A 27,826-nucleotide genomic window follows, 5' to 3' on the forward strand; every position below is an offset into this window, starting at 1 on the left:
TCTTACTCAGGAAAGCTGAGTCCTTCCCTGACTGAGTTGATGCCTCAGAAGCTTGCTGGAAAAATCAAAGCACCCTTCAACCCCTAGCCACTCTAGAAGGACAGATGGGGAAACAAATACTGAGTGCATTGTAATGCCAAGTAATTTCATATATGTTAATTAATGTTAATTTTTCACAACAACTTGGGTAGGTTTTATTATCTCTACTTTGTGTTTGAGGAAAAAGAACTCAGAGAAAGAAAACAGTGGAAAGACCTGTGGAAGAAAATGTGTGTGTGTGTTAGTCTGCACGTCAGCTTGGGTCCCAGCTGGAATAAACGCAGACTCAGTCGTGTCTGACTCTGCGATTCCATGGACTATAGCCTGCCAGGCTCCCCTGTCCATGGGATTCTCCAGGCAAGAATACCAAAGTGGGTTGCATTCCCTTCAGGGGATCTTCCCAACCCAGGGATCGAACTCAGGTCTCCAGCATTGCAAGCAGATTCTTTACCGTCTAAGCCACAGTGGAAGAAAGTAGGGTAGGATCTCTAAAGCCCGCATCACTATCATGCAGATTTCAAGTGTTTCCAGTTCTAGAAGTGATGGAACAATATTAAAATATTTCTCCAAGAGTCCACTGTTCCCAGCCATAATTGGTTCTTGGATAGCTCTGACAACTTAGTATCCCATATGGCAGAATTACTGGTCCCAACTTTCATGAGTTTCTGCATGCCCCTTTCCAGGTGACTTTAAAGCTCTTCCCACTGGAAGCAGAGCAATTACTTCTGAATCTCCTTGATGTTGTTCTTAGTCATGTGACCCTTTTCTGCCAATGAGGTAGTGAGGTTCATGAATCAAGGAAAGGCTTGAAATGCATTGCATTTCAAGGATTCTCTTTGCCCTCTTGTGCTTTAACTGTTACCTGAAAAGACCATTCCCTAGGTAAGCACTGTCTGTCAGCTTGGGTCCCAGCTGGAATAAATGCAGGTGGCACAGAACTGAGCTGAGACTTGCAGCAAGAAGCCAAGCCTAGACCTGAAGCAACACCACCCTATCAAGCACAGTCAAGATCAGCCAGTTCTCCTTTGACCTGAGGACCCATGAGCAAGAGACTAAGCATTTGTGGTTGTATGGCTTTGAGTTTTGAGGTGGCTTACTATGCACTGTTTTGGGACAATGACTGATATACCTTGTGATAGTAGCTTTCACTTCCTGGATATTCAGCTTTGTAAAATGTAGCCAGTGAATACGATTTGAGCACTGGCTATGTAAAAATCAATATGAAGTTCAAACAGTGGCTTTGGAAAATACAAAGACTAAAGCACAAGGTTCCTTCAAGAGAGCTCACAGTCTAATGAGAAGAGCAGGCAAAAGATACCAAACACATGGGGTGAATAAAGCAAGAATGGGGAGGAGCCACTGGATAAAGGTTGATTACAGAACTTACTCAGCTTCAAGGATCCAAATTAGAGGAAGGTGCCACTTTTTACAAACTGACCTAGTGCAGTTTGTGGCAGAAGGTTTAAGCAGGCTACCTGGCCAGGACTGTGATACTGTTACAAACACAAGCCCCTGCACTCAATGCACAGTGAGGCCAAATAATCCCAAAACATCAGCATCTGGAGCAGAGGAAGTGTAATTGCAGGGCCATGCAAGGAGAAAGGGGGTTCATGCCTTAAAACCCCGAAGGCTTCCCAAAATGTCCTTTTATAGGAAAGGTGAGGGAGGGACTTGATTAGTTCTTGCAAACGTCTTGATCTCCCATCCTTTGTTTTTGCAACTGTCCTTATGATCAAGTCAAGGTCAGGCCCCATATTCCTGTAAAGTCCATCAAAGCAAATGATAGTCTCTGTTCTGCAACATTTTATCTAAAGGTATAATACTCTTAAAGGTCATAGCCTTGGGAAATATACAAGAAGAGGAAGGGGAGGAATCAAACTCTTTCTCCATGACTCTTGGCAGCTTTCAACACTTAACAAAGAGGCTAAGCAAAGCAACATCCTTGCCCCTGATCTTGTTCCAAGTTCCAAAGACTGACTTTCACCTACCGAGGCCCAGGCCCTGGCTGGGAGAGTGACAGTCCCTGCTCAGGCTGGCCACCCTGCACTGGAGCCTTCGTCCAGCAGCAGGTCTGTGTCTTCCAGCCAGTGCCCAGGCCCGGGGGCGAACCTCAGCTGGCAGCACCTTCAGGGCCAGGTCCCCAGCCCCTGCGCAGCCATCACCATCAAGGGAGCCAGGGGCCCAGGACACAGCCGGCCCTCAGGCTGCACAAACCAGGGACCAGATCCCTCGGACCACGACCCAGGGGAACCGCTGCTGCGGGGCCCATCACCATGCAGACCCTTGGCAGAGCCGCCCTGCCCCAGTACAATACTAGACACGCCACAGGACCAGTACCGATGTATTTGTGTTTTAAGATAACGTAACAAAAACTTATTCCATTTCAGGTTTCCTTCTGAGGACCCTTGAGGTAAGTACAAGATACAGTCCAACTTTAGCCCCTTGAGGTAAATACAATGATTCCTTTCCATTTCCGAGATTAAGACGCAGGGGCTTTAAAAGAGTAAAGTGTTCCAAATTGCGCATCTAAAGAGTCCTGGAGCAGGGATGAAAAAGCGACTGCGGTAGCCGCACTCCAAAGGACCCTCATTGGTGCCTGCCTCCCAGGGCTCACCAGGAAGAGTCTCCCCTGCTTGCACCAGGCCTGGTCTGCGTGACCGCCAGCATACTGCAAAGCAACATCAGGGCAAAGAGGGGACCGCAGCTTCCACTTGAGTCTTGGGCGCTCTTTCTCTTGAACTGGAATAGGGGCGGGGCGAGCGGCAGCCATTACCTTGAGACCTGTTAGTGCAGCTGTTACCGCGAGACCTTCCGCGCGAGACTGTATCAGTCCAGGCTCCACCAACAGTCAGTCTGGCAGTGGTCCTCGCGGTAGAGAGTGTGATAAGATGCGATCAGTCACAGCCTTCTCCCCCGGCGCCCTCCAGCCCGGCAGGTGAGCTGGGGGCCTGGGGACAGGCTGGTGCAGTGTCCCGTAGCACCCCAGAGCCCTTGAAGGAGCAGCGGACCTCTCCCCTATCCCCACCTCTGCGACCTCATGACAGTGGCGGACTCCATGGGTTGTGGTTCCTTGGCAGCTGGAACATACTGACACTGCCATTAAGGTAAGAGCTTCAACCACCTTCAGCCTCTCTGTTCAAGTTTCAGAACTTGGTCCAGCTTAGCTGAGTTCTCTACCCCTAGGAAGTGGCCAGAGGTCAGGGTAAAGGTGCAAAGACATTGCACGTCATTACTTTGGGTCCGCTTCTGTGGTTGGGGCTATTCTCAAAGAAGAGCAGTTATGGTGAGCTGGGGATTAACCTGATTGGTATTTGCTACAACATGTGTTCCTGTTGATCTTGAACAAACGATTCTTTCCAGTTTAAATAAAAAGCCTGGATCCTGGGAGCCTGGCTCCCCAAATGATAATGGCTGGGCAAGGGTCTGGGGACCGGGCCATATGGGCGCTGCCAGCTGACATGTGCCTCCTCAGCTGAGCTTGGGCGCTGGCAGGAGGACCCAGACTGGGTGCTGGACTTGGGGTGATGGGGTGATGCAGGGATCCACTCCTCTTAGCCAGGACTTGGATCTCAGAGGGCAAAATTCAAGCCTTGGAACGTTGCCTTTCTTGTCAGAACAGAGAATAACAGGTTTTAGTGGAGATTTACAGGAACATCCTGACTTGTCCATGACCTGACCTCAAGAACAAAGGATCTGACACCCAAAATTTGCAACAACTAATCATACGCCTCTCTCACCTTTTCTATAATAACGTTTTGCTGAAAGCGTTTAAGGAGTTCAGTTTTTACGGCAAGAGCCGCCTGTCTCCTTGCAGTGTCCTGCAGTAAACCTTTCTCTGCTCCAAACTCCAACATTTTGGTGGTGTTTGGCCTCAGTGTGCCTGGGGCATAGGGGAAAAGTGATAGTTGCTCAGCCATGTCTGACTCTTGCAACCTCATAGACTGTAGGCCTCCAGGCTTCTCTGTCCATGGAATTCTCCAGTCAAGAATACTGGAGTGGGTTGCCATTCCTTTCTGTCGGGGATCTTCCTAACCTAGAGATCCAACAGAGGTCTCTTGCATTGCAGGCAGACTCTTTACTGTCTGAACCACCAGGGCATAAGGACTTCCATTCAATCACAGAATCACTTGCTTTGCGGGAAACCAACTGCTGCATCCTATGTACTGTCAGCAGTCTGGAGAGGCCCACTTGGCAAAGAGCTAAGGCCTCCTGCCAGGGGCCAGGGAGGATCTGAGGCCAGTCAGCCACCAAGGAATAAACTTGAAGGAGGACCCTACAGCCTTCAGATAACCGCACCCCCTCCAGGACTTGACTGCCACCTCATGGGATGTCTCAATGCTAGAATCACCTAGCTAAGTCTCTTCCAAATTCCTGACCCACAGAAAAATGAGAGGGAATAAAGTGTGCTGTTTTAAGCCATTTAGAAGTCTTAGTAGTTGTTTATGCAGTCACAGGTAATGCAAATAGCCACTTTTTCCAAAACCCCTGTGACAAAGCACTGCTTTTACAGTTTATAATAATAGTTCTTTAAAAATAAATATAAATATTTCTGTTACCTTTACAGTTTATAGACAGCTTCTTCATGCTCTTCTAATAGAGAAATCCATTCTCTTTGCTTTACAAGGTGCTGACTCATTTCAGGATAGTACAATTTCCAGTGGTTAACATTTTGCCTGATATTCAGCATAATATAGCAGGAAAATATGTGGGCACTGGAATCAGACAGACAGGATTATCTTAACTAGATAAAAATTCAGTTCGGTTCAGTCGCTCAGTCGTGTCCGACTCTTTGCAACCCCATGAATCGCAGCACGCCAGGCCTCCCTCTCCATCACCAACTCCCGGAGTTCACCCAAACTCATGTCCATTGATCCATCCAGCCATCTCATCCTCTGTCGTCCCCTTCTCCTCCTACCCCCAATCCCTCCCAGCATCAGGGTGTTTTCCAATGAGTCAGCTCTTCGCATGAGGTGGCCAAAGTACTGAAGTTTCAGCTTTAGCATCATTCCTTCCAGAGAACACCCAGGACTGATCTCCTTTAGGATGGACTGGTTGTATCTCCTTGCAGTCCAAGGGACTCTAAATTTAGAGTCTTCTCCAACACTACAGTTCAAAAGCATCAATTCTTCGGCGCTCAGCTTTTTTCACAGTCCAACTCTCACATCCATGCATGACTACTGGAAAAACCATAGCCTTGACTAGACGGACCTTTGTTGGCAAAGTAATGTCTCTGCTTTTGAGTGTGCTATCTAGGTTGATCATAACTTTCCTTCCAAGGAGTAAGCATCTTTTAATTTCATGGCTGCAACACCATCTGCAGTGATTTTGGAGCCCAGAAAAATAAAGTCTGACACTGTTTCCACTGTTTCCCCATCTATTTCCCATGAAATGATGGGACCAGATGCCATTATGCACAAGTAAATAAACATTTTTAAAGGCACAGTTCAATGAGTTTTGACAGGTGCTCTTCAATGTACCGAAAAACACCAGTAAAAATAAGGAGCACTTCTGTCACCTTAGAAAGTTCTCCATAACCCTTCTAAATTTAATCCTTACCACCCTAGAGGCAACCAGTGTTCCAATTTCAGTCACCAAAGGTTAGTTTTGCCTTTCTTGAATAATTGAATTTTACATTTGCATTGTATATGATAACTTTCACTCACTAGAATATTCTTAAAATTCATTCATGCTGCTGTGGATAACACTTTATACATTTTATTGCTAACCAGTATTTTGTTGGGGGCTTCCCATGTGGCTCAGTGGTAAAGTATTCACTTACCAATGCAGGAGACACAAGAAATGAGCGTTCGATCCCTGGAGTAGGAAATGGCAGCCAGCTGCAGTATTCCTGCCTGAAAACTTCCATGGACAGAGCAGCCTGGTGGGCTACAGTCCATGGGCTTGCAAAAAGTCGGACATAACTGACCAACCAAACACATTTTGTTGAATTAATATATTAATATAATATAATACACTGTATTCTCTTCTCCTGTTGCAGGTTGTTTGCAGATTGGGGTTATTAAATTAAGCTCTCATAAAGATTTTGGATAAGTCTTTTCTAGACATATGTTTTCATTTATCTTGGGTAAAATATCTATGAATGAATTTGCTAAATCATAGGGGAGATATATAATTTTCTAAGAAATGGCCAAACCATTTTTCCAAAGCATTTGTATCACTGCATTCCCACCAGCAGTATATGAGGGTTCTGGTGGCATTCCATCCTAGCCAACATTTGGTGTTACTGTTTAAATTTTAGCCGTTATAGTAGATATGTAATGGTATTTCATTATGGCTTTAATTTGCCTTTACTTGATGACTAAGGATGTTAAGCTTTTTCTCAAGCTCATTGCCCATTTATATACTTTTTTTGTGAATTATCTGTTCAAGTCATTTGTCTGTTTTTATAACTTTTAAAAAATTATTAATTTACAAGGATTATTTTATATTATGGACATGCGTCTTTTGTCAGATATAGGTACTGTGAATAATGTCTCTCAGTTGGCGGTTTGCCTTTTTCTTTTCTTAACAGGCTTGTTTTTGTTTAATGACTAGAGCTCTTTAATTTTTATAGTCTGATTTATTATTATTTTTTTCTTTTGGGTTTATTTTTGTGTTTTTTCTAAGAAATCTCAGCCATACTGAAGTTTGAATACATTCTTCTTTTACTTAAAGAAGATTAATAGTATTGACTTAGTCAATAGTATTACATGTCCATGATTCATCTTGAAATAATTTTTGTGTTTGATGAGGAAAGTATTGGATTTTTCCCTCCATTTGCTGCATAAAATTTTCTTTGTTAAGTTGTTGGCATGCATTTTTTAAAAATTAATTGATCCAAATGTACAAATGTATAGATTTATTTCTGGATTATCTAATTCTGTACTATTGATCTATTTTTATATCCTTAGGCCAATACTACACTGTATTGACTGCTGTAGCTTTACAGTAAATCAGAAATCAGATAGTTTAAGACTTCCAAGTTTTCTTTTATAATATTATTTTATTGTCTAGGTCTTTGAATTTTTATATACATTTTAGAATAAAAATTTCAATTTGTAAAAATCTTATGTAACTTTTATTGAATTATGCTTGTAAAGGAATTTATCCATGTCCTCTAAGTCATGGGATCCATGATCTTTTTAACATCGTCAAGATCTGTTGTTCTCTTCCCTTCCAGTGTTTCTTTGTATTTATCCTGCTTTAGGTTTGCTGGGCTTTAGAGGTCTATAGGTTGATATTTTCATCAAATTTGAGACATTTTGACCATTATTTCTTGAAATATTTTTCTGATGTATTCTCTCTGTACTCTCCTTTGGGAACTTCAATCACATGAATACTAGACAGTTTGTATTTCTTCACTTGCTATTGAGGCACTTTTCCTTTTTTCAAGTTTCCCCCTGAATTATTAAGATTGTATCACTTCTATTGATCTATCTCAAGTTTATTGATTCTTCCTCTGCCATCTCTAATATATCGTCATTAAATAAATTTTATTTATGTATTATAATACTCACTTTTAGAATTCAAATATTTTTATCTTTTTAATTATTATAGCTATCTTTTCCTTTATATCCTTGAATGTATTTATAATAACTGTTTTATAGTCCTTATTTGCTACTTCCAATGACTGGATCAGGTACCGACTTATTTTTCTATAAATTACAGATCAAATTTCCCTACTTCTTCACATATTTAACAATTTTTAAATATACACTGAACATTTTAAAAAATGCATTGTAGGAAGTCTGGATCATGTCTTTTTTGAAAGAGTGTTAAATCCTGCTTGAGGAGTTATTAAATTGCTGTTAGATTTTCTCAACTTTCCAGGCTTGGATTTTTTTTTTGTTTACGTTGTTAATGGCTGGTTTGTTTTCACTTTGTCTGTATCCTAGGGATTGATTCTGTGTCTAGGACTTGGTCATTACTCCTCAGTCTTGGCCTTTATGAGGTCTCAACTGAATCCCTGAGGTGCTCTCCACTCTGTGGAGTGGGAGGTCTCCCCACTCTGGCTGGATTGAAATTCCCGTACCTACAGGTTCTCCATGATCTCTGCGGTGCTGGTGTGCAGCTGCTGCTCTCTGCTAGACTCTGTGGAGTCTCACCTCGTGCACATGCAGTGGGAACCCCCCAAACATATGTCTCAACTTCCCCTCCTTGCAGATCCCACCTCTCTCTGCTGAAGTTGGGAAAGTGCTTTAAAGCACAGAATCAGACCAAACATGAGGTTTATTTTGTGTGATTTTCTTTCACTAAAGATCACAGTACAATGCTCCTTGATATCCAGTGCCTGAAAACTATTGCTTTATGTACATATGTATTGTAAGTTTTTATCATTGCTTGAAGTAGGAAGGTGAGTTTGTACTAGTTATTCCATCATGACCAGAGCCAGACTTGCTTTCAGTCTCTTGACGTTGCTGCTGTGTGACCTTGAGCAAGTTAATTCATCTTCTGTGTTTCCATTTGTTTATTTATAAATGAGGCTCATAATACTTAGACCGTAAGTTCAGTGATAACAGCTATGCCATTTATTTTTCTTATTTCTGAACCTTTAATAACTAACACAGTGCACTCAACACACATTCATTATTTAACTGTATTCATGCATTCATTCATTCAAGAAACGTTACTAAGTGAATACATGCTTCACAGAAATGTTTTTAAGAATAAATTCAATCATTTATGTAATGTAATCAGTACCAAACTTGGCTCAGAATAAAAATCCAGGACATTATAGGTATCTAAAAGGTGTACTGACTGAAATTAATTATATTTCTAGGTCCTAGAGTTTACAGATATTCTACTTAAGAAAAAAATCAGTAGGATTTTAGGGGAAAAAAGCATGACCATGCCTCATTTAGAATTTCACTAGTTTACAAATGCCACTATTAATCTAAAAAGGCATGGAGTCAGCCCATCTTCACTGTTGATCCTGTATATGGAGCATCATAAGCTCTGTGCTCCCAGTGTGTTAAGCACCGCATTGATGGCTGACTGGCTGGTTGACCAGTGGGTATTAGGACTCTTGCCCTGCTAGGGTGAACAGGCTGGCTGAGCTTAGTTGGCTGAATCCCTGCAGCACTCCCCAAGGATGGAGTCACTGCCCACACTGATGAGTCTCTGCACTCAAATAACTTGCAAACAAGCCACGATTTCTGGCCCAGTGTCAACTACAACTGCAGTGGGGAAGCTGGGAGGGCAGGGAGCAGGAGGAAGCCAGATTTATGAAGCTCCAGGGTGATGTTCAAGGCTCTGTGCTCCGGCAGTGCGATGACCACCTGATTAACAGTTCCTTTTCTGCATTCTGCTTTATTTTCCAAAGTGCTTTCTGCATCTGTGACCCCATTTGACCCTCACAACATCCCCCAAATGGATAAAGGGTATTATTACACGTCTACATTTTAAAGATATGGAAACAGAGCGTGAGAGAGATAATATGATTTAGCCAAGGCCCCATAGCTAGAAAATGTGAGAGCTGGGTTTGGAATCCTTCTGGCAGAAGGCAAGTATTTGTTCCATGATTTAGAAATGACGGTTTTCCATCTCTTTAGCCAAATGGTGGTCATTTCAGCATGCACTTGCAAAGTGGGATGGACGATTGGGATCCAGCAGTTCCTTCTGTCTCCGTACAGAGTCTTAGCACTTCAGAGCTCAACGAGACCTCATATACACATAGTCCCAGTCACCTTATTCTGTGATGCTGACATGGAATCTCAGGATGTTTCAGCCACTCAGTGAAGCTCAACAGCAAGTTCTGAGGGTGACCTGATACACCATTACTCATCTTTCCCTAACACCATGCTGTTTTTGCAAAAGCCTCTCTGGCCTCCGGCTTCGCGGAATCAAACGAAACAGGACAATGACAGCTTTGGGGCCTGGGTAGAGCTCTGGCCCTGACTCCACTCAGAGGCCGTGGGTCAGTTTGATGGGTCGCCATCAAAGAGAGCCTTTATGAAGACGGTGCTTTGAGACACCCAATCAGTACCAATCAGTGCGTTTTTGTTAGTTTCTCCAAACTTAAGCTGAGTCAAGCTGTATTGATTAAAACCGGTTGGGAAATGAATTCCTGAGGCTGATCTATAAAGAAATTCAATCTGGAGATGGAGCAAACTGTCGTCAGGATTCCTTATTAGGCACTTCACACCAGGGGCTGAATAAAGCAAACAAACGGATATGCAACACAAAGGGCAAACTGTTTCAAGGGATGAAAATGACACCGTGGTTGGGGAATATCACATCTAATACCATAGGAACTGACCATTTTTTAATAACCAACAAATCGATCCCTCCTTAACAATGCTTCCAAGAAGCGAGAATAAGAAGGGACTATATTAACAAAGAGGGATGGAAATGAAATTAAGTCCCTAACACAGCCTTTTCAGTATCTCTAAGATAGGAGGGTGATCCTGTCAGAAACTGCATTCTACAAAGAATCCAGAATGGTTGCCTCATTTAATTAGGAGGAGAAAAGCGTGTGGGGAGAGAGGGAGTCTTCTGGGTAGGGGAGTGTAGCAAAGAGATCGAACCTTCTGTTTCAAAAGTTGCTTAGCAAAAGCAATTTTAATTGCTGCCTTTGTTATAACAGATTAAAGGTAGTTATGTCCTGGTGTACCTCACTTTAAGCAATCAATGTGTTCCTGAATAGTTATGTGCAAATCAAATTTTGTAAATCAAATCCAATTTTAAATGCCCTCAGAGAGCTTGTTCTTTCCAGGAAATTTTTGGTGAATTCTTTGGTAAGACCTAAGACAATCCTCTTAATTTATTGGGTTGGTAAGTTTAATTTCTTTTAGATGATGATAAATGTTATTCCCTCTCCCATATTCAGAAGAGGGGACTGAAAATAGAATGGAAATAAAATGACTTAATGACGCGATATAGTAACTGATGGTATCTCCTATGGTAGGTTAATTTAGTAAATGGTGAGCTTACCTCTTGTATTTTCTATGAATAATGACTAGTATTTAACATCGGGACGATGAGACTGTAAGAAAAAATCAAAAAGGATTACTTGGAAGGAGTTTTAAGAAATATCTAATCCAACCTTCAAAACCGATTTATCTTTGCAGTATTCCAGAATAATGACTGTTTAGGCTCCGCTTGAATACTGTTAGAATGAGCTGTGATATTCATTGATAAATTTATTCATTAAATATTTATTGAGCATTAACTATATGGGGGACAGGAAGAAAACTAGATATTGGCACCCACCTTCTTTAGAACTTAATTCACCTGGGAAGGCAGATATTCACTAAACGGTAACAGTAATTGATACATTATTTGATAGACTTTATGAAGATTAAATATAGGATGCTATGAAAGTAGTCAGGGAAAACTGACCCAAGGAAATTGCATTTCATCTAAGACCCAGAAGATGAATAGGTGCTGAGACGAAGAAGAGCCAGCAGAGGACGCCATGTGTGGGATTGACACTATATGTGGGACTGTGGTTTGAGATAGTTATTCTGGCTGCTATGTGAAAAGTGGACTGGATCAGGGCAAGGATGGGAACAAATAGACCCACAGTCAGGGTAAAAGATGCTGGTGGCTTAGGCCAAGATGCTAAATGTGGGGCTGGAGACAAACAGATTGTCCTGAAAAATTATTGGGAACATGCTCAGTAGGACAGAGTGATTGTCTGTATATGGAGGTGCATGCATGCTTAGTCGTGCAGTCGTGTCTGACTTTGCGACCCCATGGACTGTAGCCCACCAGGCTCCTCTGTCCATGGGATTTCCCAGGCAAGAAACTGGAGTGGGTTGCTGTTTCCTTTTCCATGGTATATGGGGGTGTGTGAAAGCAAAGAGTCAAGGATGATCTTGGCATATCTGAGTTGGGCAAATGGAAAGACAGTTATCCCGTCTACTGATATTGAGAGCATTAGCAGGGGAACAGATTAGGGAGAAGAGATTTGGTGCAAATAATTCTGGGCATGTTAAGTTAAAGGTGCCATCAGTGGAAATGTCCGGCAGGCAGTTTAGTAACTGAGTCTGGGACTTGACTTTCATGACTGTGGCACCCTGTAAGCACCTTGCAGCAATGCCAGCACACAGCAGCCCCCCAGGACTGGCTGGGGGTTCAAGGACACGGTTCCAATCTCTGGAGAAACAAAGTCCTAGACTGATAAACCAGGCCAGCAGCCAAAACTATAACTGGAACATAAGACCTAGACCTAGACAGGAATTAAATGGGGACTTTGGGGACCCAGGACATAGGAATGCAGGCGGGTTCAAGTATTAGTGTTCCTACTCAATATTTATGACTTGGGTCGTTGAGGTAATAAAAGCAGTAGCCAGGAAACTTTTTTTAAAAAAATGTGGACCATTTTTAAAGTCTTTATTGAATTTATTACAACATTGCTTCTATTCTGTGCTTTGGTTTATGACCCCAAGGAATGTAGAATCCCAACTCCCTGACAAGGGATCAAACCCACATTCCCTACACTGGGAAGCAAACTACTAGACCACTAATTGTCAAACTGCTGGTCCCAACTTCTGGACCACTAGGGAAGTCCCCAGGAGACTCTTTTGACCTCTGATGCCAACCAGCATTGTGGTAAGGGACAATATGCTCTCTGCTGCTGCTGCTAAGTTGCTTCAGTCGTCGCCGACTCTGTGTGACCCCATAGCCAGCAGCCCACCAGGCTCCACCGTCCCTGGGATTCTCCAGGCAAGAACACTAGAGTGGGTTGCCATTTCCTTCTCCAGTGCACGAAAGTGAAAAATGAAAGTGAAGTCTCTCAGTCATGTCCAACTCTTCACCACCCCATGGACTGCAGCCTACCAGGCTCCCCCATCCCTGGGATTTTCCAGGCAAGAGTACTGGCGTGGGTTGCCATTGCCTTCTCCAATATGCTCTCTAACTCATCAGTAATAAGCTTCACAAAATGTTTAAACCCCATTTGGTCACCATAGAGAAGCGTGGACCATACCAGGCAGGTGCAACATTTGACTGAAATTCTCATATATTGGTGCCTCTGTCTGGAGACATGAGAACTGTGAGATAGGATTGAATTCTGTCTTGTTTATCATCTGCTCAAATTCAGCTGCTTATGTCTTAATACATCTTCGGATAACCTTATCTCCTTCCTCTGGGTTCTTGATATAGCAAAATCCAAGTCAACAGCTCATCAGAAAGGAACCTTGGTATATTGGTCCCTGTCTTCCAGTTGCATATGACAGAGCTCCACCTAAAACAGGTTTAAGCATTTGACTGGGGTCAGGAATAGACCGATTGACACAAGCCAGGCACATGAGGGAAGTAGTCCATGGCCACTGTTGGAGAAAAGCAGGCAGAGACTAGCAGCCCGATGCTACTTGCCAGAAGAAACAGGGAACCAGCATCTCAGCATCCCAGAAATGCAGTTCCTTTTGTGCTTTGGAAGGCCCCATAGGCCAGTTGTGGTTGTCCTCTGCACACGGTTCTCCATGAAGGATGCAAAGAATGATATCCCTCGTAGAGAAGCCGGCACTAAAGTCAAGTTCCTCTATGTGTCGTGTTTCCCTCTTCCTTTCTGCTGCTTGTCTTTTATCACATCTTACCAGAGCTATTTCTGTCTATGGGGAGTTAGCAGGAAGATCACATATTGCACAGAGAGCGGGGTGTTAAATTTATGCAAAGGCAAGGAATGTGTTATGGCAAAAATTATTTATTGCATGGCGTCTCCCTTGAGGGTTAGTCTCTTGTGAGAGTTTTAAGGACGGCAGCTCTATATTTGTCGCATGGCAGAGCCACACTCCTGCCTGCCTCCTGCTGTCGGTGCCAAAAGCATTTATGTAAAGTCGTGATGCAAAGCTGCCACCTTTAGGAGGCACAAAATGGCCCAACACAGAGCGTCTTGCCTTGTAGCCATTTGTGTTCTGAGAGGGGTGAGTTCGCCACCAGTGAGAAGGAGGAAGGAGCAGAAAGTACTGGATGTCCTGGAATTGGGCCATATCATGGCAAGACAGCTTGTTTAGCTAGCAGGACCATTTATGTAGCTCAGGGCATTTTAGAGACGCCATGCTGTGGTTCAGCGTCAAGAATCCATCAGACCTAAAGCTGGATCCTGTTTCTGCCATTTACTAGCTATGGATCTCAGGAGGAGTTAGCTGGCATCTCTGAGCCTTCATCTTCTTGCCTATAAAATAGGGACATTAATAGACATTTGCATTGTGTTGTGTGGAGTAAGTGAAATAAAATATATGTTCAATGGTAAATGCTACCAGTTTTCTCCTTTAAAAAAATTTTTTTTGTTTAGTTTTTGCTTTTTATTTTTTGGTGTGTGGGATCTTAGTCCCCCTAACCAGGGATCAAAACCACACCCCCTGCATTGGAAGGAAGTCTTAACCACTGGACCACCAGGGGATTCCTTCTCCTTTCTTTTTATGAAATTAAGTGTCAGTTCAGTATTTTTCTGAGAGGCTTTATTCCCTGAATCTCACAGGTGGTGTTCTCTAGTATAAAAATGACAAATGCTTGCAAAGCCTAGCACAGCTTCCTTATTTTCTTTTAGCAGACACTGCTTATTGATTATGCCTCGCTTTGCTGAGAACCCCTCAGGATCCTTCTGAACATAACCCTCAAGGGTCATTTATTAAAAAATAAAAAAAGTCAGAGTTAACATAGAAAGTAAAATATTTTTTCCATCTGTGATCCAGAGCTTGTCCATAAATGACTTTGTTGATTATTGCACCCAGTATGCACAGATGGTTTGTAATGTACATTAAATGTGCAAATGGACCTCCAGGTGCGTGGAGGACATGGTGCTTCTGAGAGATGTGCCAACATATTCTTATTCTTGCTTCAAATGTTGAATCATAGAATTTCTATGTCACCTTTGGACATTTGTGCCCCACAGCATATGTTCTTGAGACTAGAGAGGTGTCAGCACTTCCTCAGCTTCTTATACATATCTAGAGAGTAGAGATAACAGGGAGGCAACATGTACATCAGAGGTTAAGAGCGGAGCTTCAGAGTCGGACAGTCCCTGCCACATACCAGCTATGTAAATTTGGTTAAGTGAGTCAAAGTTTCCAAGCTGCGATTTCCCCATCTGTACTTTTGTAAATGAGTATCAGTAATACCTGTCCCCAAGGCTTTGTGAGGATTAAAAGAGATAATGCTGGTAAAGAGTGGAGCCGAGGTTCAGGTTTATATTCACCAGTCATTATCATCATCATTATTAATATTAAATGAAATATATTTAGGAGAGCCCAAGATGTTCAAAACCATGTCATAAAAGAACAGAAAAAGAATGGGAAATTGAAAAAGCTGGGGAAGTCCAGGAACAGATGGTCTATATACTGCACAATGGAATACTATTCACCAATCAACAATCTGCACATCTATGCTACAACAGAGATGCCCCTCACTGTGATATTTGACTTTTAATAAGAAATATGTGTTTGGTCATCATCTCCTGGCACAGAGCTACTAAAACCATTGGAATTTCCTGTGATAAGAACAGTAAAGATAATCTTCTGTTGTGTTATTATGGTGACTTGTGGAAAGCCCTTAGGTAACCTAGGTAGTTGGGGGTGGGGGGATGGGGAGGTGGAGCTGGCTAATTAGAAGGTTAGAACTTCTTGATTAGAGGGTTGGAACTTTCAGTCACCCTTCATACCCACCCTCACCCAGCCTTGGGGAAGGGAGAGAGATGGAGACTGAATCAATCACCAACAGCCAATGATTTCATCAACCACGTCTATGTAATAAAGCCTCCCTGAAATCCCAAATGACTGGGTTCAGAGAGCTTCAGGGTTGGTGAACACACAGAGATGTGGGGAGAATGTCACACCTGGAGAAGGTGTGGGAGTTCCATGCCCTTTCCCTGTACTTTGCCCTCTGCATCTCTTCCATCTGACTGTTCTTGAGTTACATCCTTTTGTAATAAACCAGTAATCTAGTAAGTAGAATGTTTCTCTGAGTTCTGTTGAGTTGCTTTAGCAAATTAATTGAACACAATGAGAGGATCTAGATGGGTACATCTGTTTTATAGCCAGATTTGTCAGAGGCACAAGTAATAAACGGGATTTGCTAGTGGGGACTGAAGTTGGACAAAGAGGTGTCAGTCTGGAATTAAATGAACCCTTAACCTGTGGAATCTGGTGCTATCTTCTGGTAGGTAGTGTCAGAATTGAGTTGAGTCATATCATGGTATCATGAGAATTGCTTGGAATTGATACCAGAACCTAGTCAGTTCAGTTCAGTTCAGTTCAGTCGCTCAGTCGTGTCCGACTCTTTGTGACCCCATGAATTGCAGCACGCCAGGCCTCCCTATCCATCACCAACTCCCAGAGTTCACTCAGACTCAAGTCCATCGAGTCAGTGACAGTGACGCCATCCAGCCATCTCATCCTCTGTCGTCCCCTTCTCCTCCTGCCTCCAATCCCTCCCAGCAGCAGAGTCTTTTCCAATGAGTCAACTCTTCGCATGAGGTGGCCAAAGTACTGGAGTTTCAGCTTTATCCTCAAATTTTCTAAAAGGTCAGGTTTGACCATATAGTTGATTGTATTATGGTTTTCAAATATTGGCTACCCTCTCCATGTAAGTATCACATCTCTCAGCTTCTTTAATAATTGACTGGGCCATATGACTGACTTTGACCAATTAAACATGAAAGTGATGATTGCCATGATTAAGCTTTAAGAATCTGCATTAAAATGTCTCATTGGCCCCAACCAACATGGAGAATGCTCCTTCAGCCTGTGCCCTGAAACAAGGAAGGTTAACGAGCAGAGACTGAGCCCACCTGGAGCTGACAGGTACATGAGCAAGAAAACACTTGCTGTTGTGAGCCATTGACATCTAGATGTCATTTATTACTGTAGCATAAATTAACAAGGTCCAGGCATTTTCTTTTTAGTCTTACGGGGTATAGTTTCATGCCACTGGGTAGAAGATGAAACATTTCCTTTCAATAACCTTCTGTCAGTAAAATCTGTCTAAAAGTAGGGAGGACTGAGACTTCCCTGGCTGTCCACTGGTTAAGACTTCACCTTCCAACGCAGGGGTGCAGGTTTGATCCCTGGTCAGGGAACTAAGATCCCACATGCCTCTGGCCAAAAAACCCAAACATGAAAAACAGAAGCAATATTGTAGCAAATTCAATAAAGACTTTAAAAATGGTCCACATTAAAAAAAAAAATCTTAAAAAATGAAAGTGAGAAGACTGCCTTGATTCTTAACAACGGAAGAATTCAAACAAAGTTGAATAATTACTTGTTTCCAGTATTATACAGAATTGTAGCAAAGAGACTTCTGAAGGTCAAAAGTTCTTGGTATTTGGGGAGAAATTTGCTCTGAAATCAAGCAGAAGTCTCTATGTCAGACTTAGAAAGTTTAATACACTGATATTTGCCATGCCTCTACAAAATGATATTGTATATATAATGTTTTCCAAACTTATTTCACCAGAACACCCTCCTCACTCCTACCCTTCACCATTCCCAAAAGAACATCTTATGGGACAAATGGGTTTTTGTTGTTGTTGTTTGTTTGTTGGCCACACCTCACAGTGTTTGAGATCTTAGTTCCCTGACCAGGGATGGAACATGCACCCTCTGCAGTAGGAGCTTGGAGTCTGGACCACAGCACCCCCAGGGAAGCCCCAAGACAAATGCTTTCGAAACACACTTTAGGAAATGCTGGGTTGACAACTTCATGATTGTCATTGTTTTATCCCAGATAGAGTTTGAGGTTTGTTACAACACTGAGGGTCGCATGAATTAGTCATGATTTGAGCCTTCAAGGAGAATACCAAAGACTTGCTGGCAGCATGGGGTGCTATTAATAGTTGAAGAGCTGATGCAGATTGAATCAGTCTGCATCCGACTCCACTGCTTATTGGTTATGTGCCTTGAGTAGGTTAGGTATCCCTTTTTTCTCAGAACTTAATGTTCCAAGAATTTATATCTTATCCACTCTGGAAAATTCACAGTTATATTTTTAAACATTGCCTTTCCCTCATTCTCTCTCTATTCTACTTAAATGATAGATTCTCTCATTCTGTGCAGTGGGTCTCACGCTTCCCTCAGAGGCTTTGTCTCTGGATTCCCTGTGATGCATTCTTCAGAATCATCTCTTCAGCTGTATCTCAACTGATACTTCATTTGTTCATTGGATTTTGAATTTTGGGGAACCCAGTTTTTAATGTCTTGATCTTTATCATTAATGCTTTTATCTTTCCAAGCAATTTGTCCTTTTCTAATAATATTATCTTTTTTTTTTTTTGTATTTACTAGTCTGCTTATCTGTTGGATGCTTTTAAAAATTCTGATTTTGCTGTTTCTGTGGACTGTTCTTTTCTCTCAAACTCTTGAGAGTTGCTCCCCTTGATGATTGTGATTGTTAAAACTGCTTTGTGGTGAGTCACTTCCCCATATATTTTATACATGTTTATTGTTAAGTCAGGCTTCCCAGGAGGCTCAGTGGTAAAGAATCTGCCTGCAATGCAGCAGATGTGGGTTCGATCCCTGGGTTGGGAAGATCCCCTGGAGTAGGAAATGACAACCCACTCCAATATTCTTGCCTGGGAAATCCCATGTACAGAAGAACTTGGGAGACCACAGACTGTGGGGTCACAAAGAATTGGACATAACAGCAACTAGACAACGATTGTTAATTCATCTTTACCAAAGATTAATTTTCTGCATGATAGGAAGTTCATGTATTTTGAGAATGAATCAGTGTTTCTAAGCCTTTGTTTTCGCCCCTATGAAGGGGGGTCCAGGTTTACCAGAACCAGGAATCATCTTTTATATTCATATTTTTCATTCAGATTTCTGAACTCCGTATCACAAGGTTCAGTTCCCAAACCCATCTGTAATGAAAGTTTAGGGTTTTGTTTTTTTTTTTTTTTTTTAACCTTCAAAAGAGCTCTGGGTGGAGAAATGCATCTTTGTAAATTCCCAGGGTTGGTGGTTCAAGTTTTTCTAATTCTATTTCCACTAAGAATTAGTTTTTTATGGTTCCAGGTTTATGAAGTCACAGTTCCAACTTTCCACCTGTCACAGACTCCAGGCGTTATCTCCTGTGCTGTATGAGACTGAAACCTATGCCCATAAACAGGTGGACAGTTTTCTAAGGTCTAACATTATTCCCTACCCACCAGGGTTGCCACAGTATGAGATTTTATGCTTATCACTCTGGCTTTCAATTCTTTCTTTGTTTTTGGCACTTGGTAATTTTCTTGGCTTAAATACAAAATAAGCTACATGCATATATCTTGCTTTTTAATCTATTATATTTTTCCCATCATTTCCACTTGTAAGTTGTATATATGTAGTAGGAAGGCTACTGGGTTACTGCACACTGTCAACTACCTAGTCTTAGGACAATGTATATACACATATCTGTCTCATCCTCTATAAATCTAATGTAACAGCATCTACTTCATTGGTCAGTATGAAGATACAATACTTAATGAAAGTAACGCCCTCAACATAGTGTCAGCCATATAGTGAATGCTCAATAAATGTAGGGCATTATTATTGTTATTACTGAAACAAGACATATACATTTTGAAAAATAATTATAAATATGTCAGAGAACCCTAGAAAGGGATAATCATTTGTCTGTCCCTTCAGCAAACATTTCCGAGCCCTTTACAGGCATAGTCGGCTTCTGGGAAAAGTCATTAATAGAGCTTGAAATTGCCCATCTGCCCTAGGCAACCATTGGGTCGAGGGTTTCAAGTGAGAGGGAGACAAAGCAAGTCCACTTCATGACCTCTCAACAGTACCCTCGTGGGCATAAAGCTCTTCTAAAGAAAGTGACTGCTGTGTTTGGCCTTATCTCATGACCTGACTATGTGGGGAGAGAGGCACTTGAGAGTCGGCATTCTGCTAGGTCATCCTACCCACCACACGGGGACTTAACAGGTCACCTTTGCAAGCAGGATGCTCGTGGTATAATGGCTGTGATAATAAGCTAACTACCCTTCTTTGAGTCCTTCCCATGGGCCAGGCTGTGTTCCAAGCCCTTTCCATACATTTCCCGTTCGATCTTTATAAGGAGTTAAGTGCCGTTACGATGATGCCTGTTTAAAGCTGAGGAAGGTAATTGCAGGGTTGCAGCCCTGTACCTGGCTGAAACATGAAGGAGCTGGCTCACCCTGCTTAGGAGCATCATAATAGCTGATACTGGGGGTGGGCAGTAAAGAGAAGCAGGAGCAAGTGGTGTAGTGGGGCGATGACTGACTCCAACATGGTGTCAGTGTTAGTCCAGAAAGCACAGCAGAGCAAAAGAAAACGTGAATTAACTTAGACTGAGTGCTTGCTGGAAATAATACAGTTTGCATACATGCTGTCTGCTTAAAATGCATTTTCTAATTTAACTCCCTAGATTCCATGAGGCAGAGATGTCTATCCCATTTTGTTGCTGTTGTTCAGTTGCTGAGTCATGTCCAACTCTTTGTGACCCCATGATCTGCAGCATGCCAGGCTCTTCTGTCCTCCACTCTCTCCCTGAGTTTGCTCAAAATCATGTCCATTGAATCAGTGATGCCATCTAACTATCTCATCCTCTGCTACCCCCTTCTTCCTTTGCCTTCAGTCTTTACCAGCATCATGGTCTTCTCCAATGAGTCAGATGTTTGTCTCAGGTTGCCTACGTATTAGAGCTTCAACATTAGTCTCTCCAATGAATATTCAGAATTTATTTTCTTTAGGATTGTTTGGTTTGATCTCCTTGCTGTCCAAGGGACTGTCAAGAGTCTTCTCCAGCACCACAATTTGAAAGCATCAATTCTTCAGCACTCAGCTTCTTTATGGTTCAACTCTCACATCTGTACATAACTTCTGGAAAAACTATCTGTCTCTTTGTCAGCTAAGTGATGTCTCTGCTTTTTAATATGCCATCTAGGTTATACATGGATAATTGATTTCTCAGGCAGGTAACTTGCCCCTGACTACCATCTACTAAGTAGTACTTGGGTGTCCTGACTCAAGCCTACAAAACATATCCCCCTCTCCAAGCCCGCAACCTCTGAGACTCTGAAGAGGTGGGACAAGCATTTGTATCTATTTCAATGCCCAAGAGGAGCATGGGTGATATACCAACTGTCTGCCAGAAAAAAGAGAGACTTGAGGGATTTGGGGCTTAGGGACTATGTTAGGAAAAAAATACAGAAATATAAAGAAGGAATATAAATATAAAAATATGGTAGTAAAGAAGCAAAGGTAAACCAAGGAGAAGGACTGATGTTTGCCATGATAGGCCCTGGAGTCGTGAAGGCAAGAAGGCTTTCATTTCCATTGAGAAGAAAATCCAAACCCTCATCTGGGGTATTGGGAGCTGAGTTTCCCAGAATTCTCTTTGTTCTGAGGTTCTGGTTTAGAGTTGGCCAAGAGAGAAAGTCATCCTACTCTCAGAAGGATGTCATGGTCACATATGGCAACGAACAGGCACAGAGAAAGCCAGCGGCTCCCACCCACCCACACGCTCCTCGGCTGCCAGCTCATCATCTCAGCTGCTGACCACCACCCAGGCACTGGCTGTGCCTCTGTGATAGCAGTTATACCCATGCAACTGCCCCCTGGAGACAACAGCTCCCAAAGACCACTCCTGAGCACCCACACCATTTTGGGAGGCCAACGTGCTTGTGGTTGTGGGTTCCTGCAAGCTCTGACACCCCCCACCTTGTCTGTGCTTCAGCAATGTATCTATGATCCTTCAACTCCCTCCCTCTAGATACCCACTTCCCCGCACCTCCTACATGCATGGAAAGTCCAACTCCTATAATAAATATCTTATTTTTGTGCTACTTGAAGTGGTTCTATATCCCCAACTGAAACATGGAAGGCACACCTGGCCCACAAGGGCTCAGCCTGCCTCTCCAGCCTCTCTCTGAGCCATCTTCCTCATGCTCCTTCTAATCCACTCTCTCTAGAATATGCCATGTTCTTCACCAGCTTAAAGTTTTTCCTGTTGATGTCTTTTTTGAACATTTCTTAGGTTTTACCCATTGAGAGCAAGAAGATAACAGGATTTGGCAAAAGAAGGAATATTCCCTTTCACTCTTCTGATCTCAGCCCAAATGCCGCATCCTCCTGAGACCCTTCTTAACCACCTCGGTTAAGAAAGTGTCTCAGGTTTCCTATCACAGCACTCCATCTCTTGCCTGTCCCTTACGTCCGTCTGTGCATTCTTCAGCTGATGTGTGTGCTTTTACACTGTTTCCCTGCACCAGAATGTGAGATGTGTGTTCAGTTCAGTTCAGTCGCTCAGTCGTGCTGACTCTTTGCAACCCCATGAATCGCAGCACGCCAGGCCTCCCTGCCCATCACCAACTCAGACTCACGTCCATCGAGTCAGTGATGCCATCCAGCCATCTCATCCTCTGTCGGCCCCTTCTCCTCCTGCCCCCAATCCCTCCCAGCATCAGAGTCTTTTCCAATTAGTCAACTCTTCGCATGAGGTGGCCAAAGTACTGGAGTTTCAGCTTTAGCATCATTCCTTCCAAAGAAATCCCAGGGCTGATCTCCTTCAGAATGGACTGGTTGGATCTCCTTGCAGTCCAACGGACTCTCAAGAGTCTTCTCCAACACCACAGCTCAAAAGCATCAATTCTTCAGCACTCAGCCTTCTTCACAATCCAACTCTCACATCCATACATGACCACAGGAAAAACCATAGTCTTGACTAGACAGACCTTTGTTGGCAAAGTAATGTCTCTGCCTTTGAATATGCTATCTAGGTTGGTCATAGTGTAGGCATATGCTATTCACTCTCGTATGTGTGACCAGCACAGTGTCTGACACACAGTAGGGTTCTCAAAAATGTTTGTTGTGCAGATAAATGAATGAGCAGACCTGGCCCACTGTGCTAGCTTCTAGTATCACATCACATTGTGTTGGTCATGAGGATGATGTTGGTACTGAGGGTGGGACAGGAGGGCAGAACTGGGTCAGATTGTTCTTCACTTTTCTAGCTGTGGTGTGCATAGCATGAGTTCTCAAAACAGAAAAAAGGGGGGGGAGGGGGGTGGTTTGCTGAGAAAAGTAAAGGATTTAGGAGCAAAAGAGCTGGATGACAGAGGCAAGATGGATTTGAAGGACCTGGTAATGTTTGGCAGGGAAAAGAGAGGATCCAGGCAACCTGGGTACTGTGGGAAGAAATGCAAAAAGGATGAGAATTCCCAGGGATCCTGTAGAGAAGGGAATTGGTGAAAGACAAACATCTACCAGGGGACATATATTTTTTCTTAATTTTGCTCCGGGTCGTGCTATGTAAATTTTCTCCATTCCATAATTGTCAGTGAATCCACATTGCTCACTAATGCTTTGGTGTCAGTGGATCCTTTAGGGGAATTGAACAGCTGTTGAAGTCTGCAGCCAGGTGGGTAATGAGATAAAGGCAGAGACAGTACATGGCCGGTAGCCTTGAAGGCTGAGCTTCACCCTTAGACTTATGGTTGACACTCCATAATCCTATGTATTGAGGAGAAGGTTGGAGAAATCTCACAGTGACACACACAGAGGCTTCTACTCTTAAAATATACCAAAGAAACCAAATTAATGAATGTTATCCAATGCTTTTCCAGTCTTAGCATCCTAGTGAGTCTGAATCTCGGAGGTGGAAGAAGCTTGAGAACTGAAAGTCATCAGATCCCTAGAGTAGGAGTAAGAACCAAAGACTCTCTTTACTTAATGATGTTGTTAGTGCCTAGAACTTCTCGGTGGTCCTCCTCAGACTGATGTTTCCTGGAGAGTATAAATGCAAACTAGAAATAATGTGTATTCTTATAAGCCAGCTGCCATGTGAAAAGCTTGGTCTGGATTCCTGACTGATGAAAGACCATCTGGTGAGAAGGAGATGCCTGGCAGAGCTGAAGTGAGGCTCACAGCTAATAGCCAGCACCAAGGGTCCAGACATGTGCGTGAGGCCATCTTGGATGCTCCAGCCCGTCAAGCTGCCCAGCTGACACCATGTGCAACAGAGTTGAACCATCTCTGCTAAGCCTGGCCTGAACTCCTGACTCACAGTGCGGGCAAAAACATGACTGGTGTTTTAAGTTACTGGAACAAACAAATGAAAAATGACATTGATACTACAGCACATACCGCAAGGTCAAACATGCTTTTTCCCCAGCATCTTTTGTTGTTCATAAGTTCCTTCATGTTGACTTGTTTGACTGTCTTTTACCTCTTGCTCTGGGAGAGGGGGCCTGGAAATTTACTGGAAATCGAGTATTCTGTTCAGTCAGGACCCAGTTAATCAAGCATTTCTAGGTTCCTTCTGATAATGAGTTTGAGAAAATTGAAACAACAGAAGACCAACTCCAGAGAGTTGACCTAGATTATGGAACCAGCTGCTAGCCAGGGTCTCTCCCCTTTTCTCTAGAGGATAATTAGCACTCAGAGTTGTGAAGAGCTCTTCATACAAGGATGCCAGGCAAGAACATTCCTCAAGACACCATGAAAGAGGCAGTCTCCAAGGAAGTCCAATTAAAAATGTGTTTGGTTGTAAAAGTTTTAGTCATTCAGATGCCTGTCAGCACCTGTGGACTCTGTCTTCACACCATATTCTTCATCAGAAAGATTTCCCTGGACATTAAGGACTTTGAGTTAAGGGGACCTTCAGGTGCAAATATGTTAAGATAAATGGTTTATAGTGAGGACATCTGAGGCATCAATAATAAGGCTGAAGGAATCATATGAATGTGCTGTTAATATAGTGAGAGGAAAATTCAAGGAAATCTGTTTGCCATAGAATGAAGAAGCTTGCTTGCACTGGAAGGAATTTGGGGTACTGCTGACTCTGGGGTGCCCAGGTCATCTCAGGTGTGCTTCCTTGGAGCACAGCATTGAGAAAGCACCAACTAGACTTGGTGGAAAGGAGTACTTTGATAGGATGACAATGCCTATCTTTGCAACAAGATGACAAATGTAGGAACCAGTCTATTCATCTACCATATTTTATCGTGTACCAACTCTTTACAATTAGGCAATGCCTCATGGAAAAGATCAGCATCCCACATGCTGAATGTCCTGTGGGAAATTAGTGGAAGGGCCAGGATTTGCCTCCTTGATTAGTTTGTACTAGTTTTTCCCACTCATATTTGGCATGGGGTTCAGATTTGTAACCCTACATTTGCCTGTTACATTGAGATCGACGTCCTTTGCTTTGACTTATGGCACATTTTAGGCATTTTGGCTCAGAATCTCTCCTCAAATCCTGGAACTCAAGAAAGACGGATTGTTGTTCAGTTGCTAAGTCGTATCTGACTCTTTGCAACTCAGCATGGACTGCAGCATCCAAGGCTTCCCTGTCCTTCACTATCCTTCGGAGTTTGCTCAAACTCATGTCCATTGAGTAAATGATGCTATCCAACCATCTCATATTCTGTTGCCCCCTTCTCCTCCTGTCCTCAGTCTTTCCCAGCATCAGGGTCTTTTCCAGTGAGTTGGCTCTTTGCATCAGGTGGCCAAAGTATCAGAACTTCAGCCTCAGCATCAATCCTTCTAGTGAATATTCAAGGTTGATTTCCTTTAGGGTTGACTGGTTTGATCTCCTTGCTGTCCAAGGGACTCAGAAGTTTTTTCCAGATTGCCCTATGTCCAACCTTAATTAGCATCTTGCTTGGCCAGAACCTCACTAGGTTTTTGAAAAGGAAATTTGGGCAAGTCTCTATTTGAAGCTGTTTCACATATTATCTTTAGATTTAGTAGTTTTGGAAACATCCTTTATGCTCTGAGTGCAGGTCTGGATTTTGGGGCTCCTGTCTCTAGATGTATTTGATATGTCACCTGTGATGGGTTCCAAGACTCGGAAATACTGTGGGTTGCACAGCTTCAGTCCAAGTGTTCAGTTTCCCCTCCCCTGGGAGATGGGCTCGGCTACTGTCCATCCCCATGTAGAAGGACCAGACGAGAGCATGAAGACACTGAAGCAGCATCTGATCTCTCAGGAACTCCAGCCAGCGTTTGGAGAAGAACATATTCTTGCCGCTTTTCCAGTCTGACTCTAAAACGACCAAGCAGATCCAGTTGACATTCTACCTCTGGGCTATTGACTCACTCTCAACCTGTGGGAACCTGGTTCTCATTATAGATGGAAATACTCTGACTGAGGTCACCTCCAGCTGCTGACCTGACAGCGTCTTAGGAGAAGAGCACCTCTCCTTTCACTCCATGCCTTCCGCTTGCCTGCCTGGTCTCTGACGTCATTAAAACTCTTATAACTACTGTCCTTTACAAACACACACACATGCATGCAACTGCACACACATGTGCACTCATCTGGTGTGTCTGTGTGTATTGGGTATTGCTAACAGAGGACAGTAAAGCTAGAGACTTCCTAGAATAAAGTACCCCAAGTCAGTCTCTAGCTCATTACTCTGATTTATTCGGAGTGTTTGCCACTGGGGTTTGTGAGCATTGTGACAGGGAGCATTAGGACAGTGCCTGGCAGATGGTGAGTGAGCAGTGCCTGTCAGCTGGCATCCACCAGATAAAGGCAGCAGAGCTCCTGGGGGTGGGGATGGAACCACAAGCCTCCTTCCTTCCTTCCTTGCCAAACATCTGAGGGACCTTATTAGCTTAAACATCCCAACTGAATCAGCTCAGTTAAGAAAGAAGAAGCTGAGTCCCAGGAGCTCTGTTATTTGGCCCAAGTCACACACCTGCAATAAAGCCAGAACCAGGTCCAGGTTGTCTGAACTCCATCTGAGTCCTCATCCCGCATGTCCACCAACTTCACTTCTCCTAAAGACTGAAGTGTAGTTAATGCAGACTAAGGCTCATCTACCATTAACCGTTCTGGAATTAACAGTTAATAATTATGCTCATAGATGTGATATTAATGTGCAGTTACTAACTGTATTAGCAATTGAGATAAGAGTCATGAATTAAATATTTATGGTGATTCAAATGATCATAGTAACAGGATGGAGACTGAGATCAGCCAGAAAGTCTGCTTTTCTCAAAGCATTTCTTATCAGATAGAGAGAAGAGAGGGTTTTGTGGTCACAGAAGTTTGGAAAATATACTAACTCCCTCCTGGAAATTCACCACACTCAGGAGCATATTAAAAGGCTCTGAGAAATGCTGCAGGAGAGGAATCTGTTTGTTTCTGTGCTTTTATTTGCCCACCAAACTGTCTTGAGGGATATTACCTGTTAAAACTCATTGAAAGTGTTTGTGAAAGAAACCATAGTAAATGGAGCTATGAGCCCGACTAGGTACATAAACACAGGTCATCTGGGCTTTCAGGGTCCCCTGCAGCTGTGGGCTTTAAACTGCAGAGTTTACTTTATCCTAAAGAGAACATAGCAGGGGCTTCCCTGACAATCCAGTGGTTAAGAATCTGCCTTGCAACGCAAGGGATACCAGTTCGATCCCTGGTCCAGGACGATTCCATAGCCCTAAAGCAACTAAGCCCATGACTGACCCAGCACTCTAGAGCCCATGAACCACAACTGCTGAGCACACATGCTGCGACTGCTGAAGCCCACGCACCTAGAGCCTGTGCTCCGCAACAGGAGGAGCTACTGCAGTGAGAAGCCCCGCACACTGCAGTGAAGAGCAGACCCTGCTCGCTGCAACTAGAGAAAGCCTGCGTGCAGTGGTGAAGCCCCACCACAGCAAAAAATTAATATTACTTTATTAATATTTAAAAAAATTAAAGAGAACATTGCCGAGAAAGAGGTGGGCTCTGTATAGCCTGGGGTCTTCGCCTGTTTCCTCTGCTTCAGCCAGAGAGGTTCAGCTTTTCTGTGGTTTGGACATTGATACTGTGCATAAAATAGCCATCTGCTTATTCAGCAGATAATGCCCAGCATGTGCCAGCCACGTCTGATGCACTT

The 27,826-nt window shown here is 43.1% G+C and overlaps 1 long non-coding RNA gene across 1 annotated transcript in view; it reads left to right on the forward strand.

The window, feature by feature from the left end:
- The first annotated feature begins 2,606 nt into the window (after positions 1-2,606).
- The window catches only part of LOC129627179 (uncharacterized), a 54,188-nt gene continuing 28,968 nt past the window's right edge, over positions 2,607-27,826 (forward strand). Inside the window, exon 1 of the long non-coding RNA XR_008702459.1 lies at positions 2,607-3,143. This is a non-coding gene — a long non-coding RNA (uncharacterized LOC129627179). The remainder of the gene's footprint in view (positions 3,144-27,826) is intronic.

The sequence above is a fragment of the Bubalus kerabau genome, chromosome 14, assembly GCF_029407905.1.
Source record: "Bubalus kerabau isolate K-KA32 ecotype Philippines breed swamp buffalo chromosome 14, PCC_UOA_SB_1v2, whole genome shotgun sequence".
Classification (NCBI taxonomy): Eukaryota; Metazoa; Chordata; class Mammalia; order Artiodactyla; family Bovidae; genus Bubalus; species Bubalus kerabau.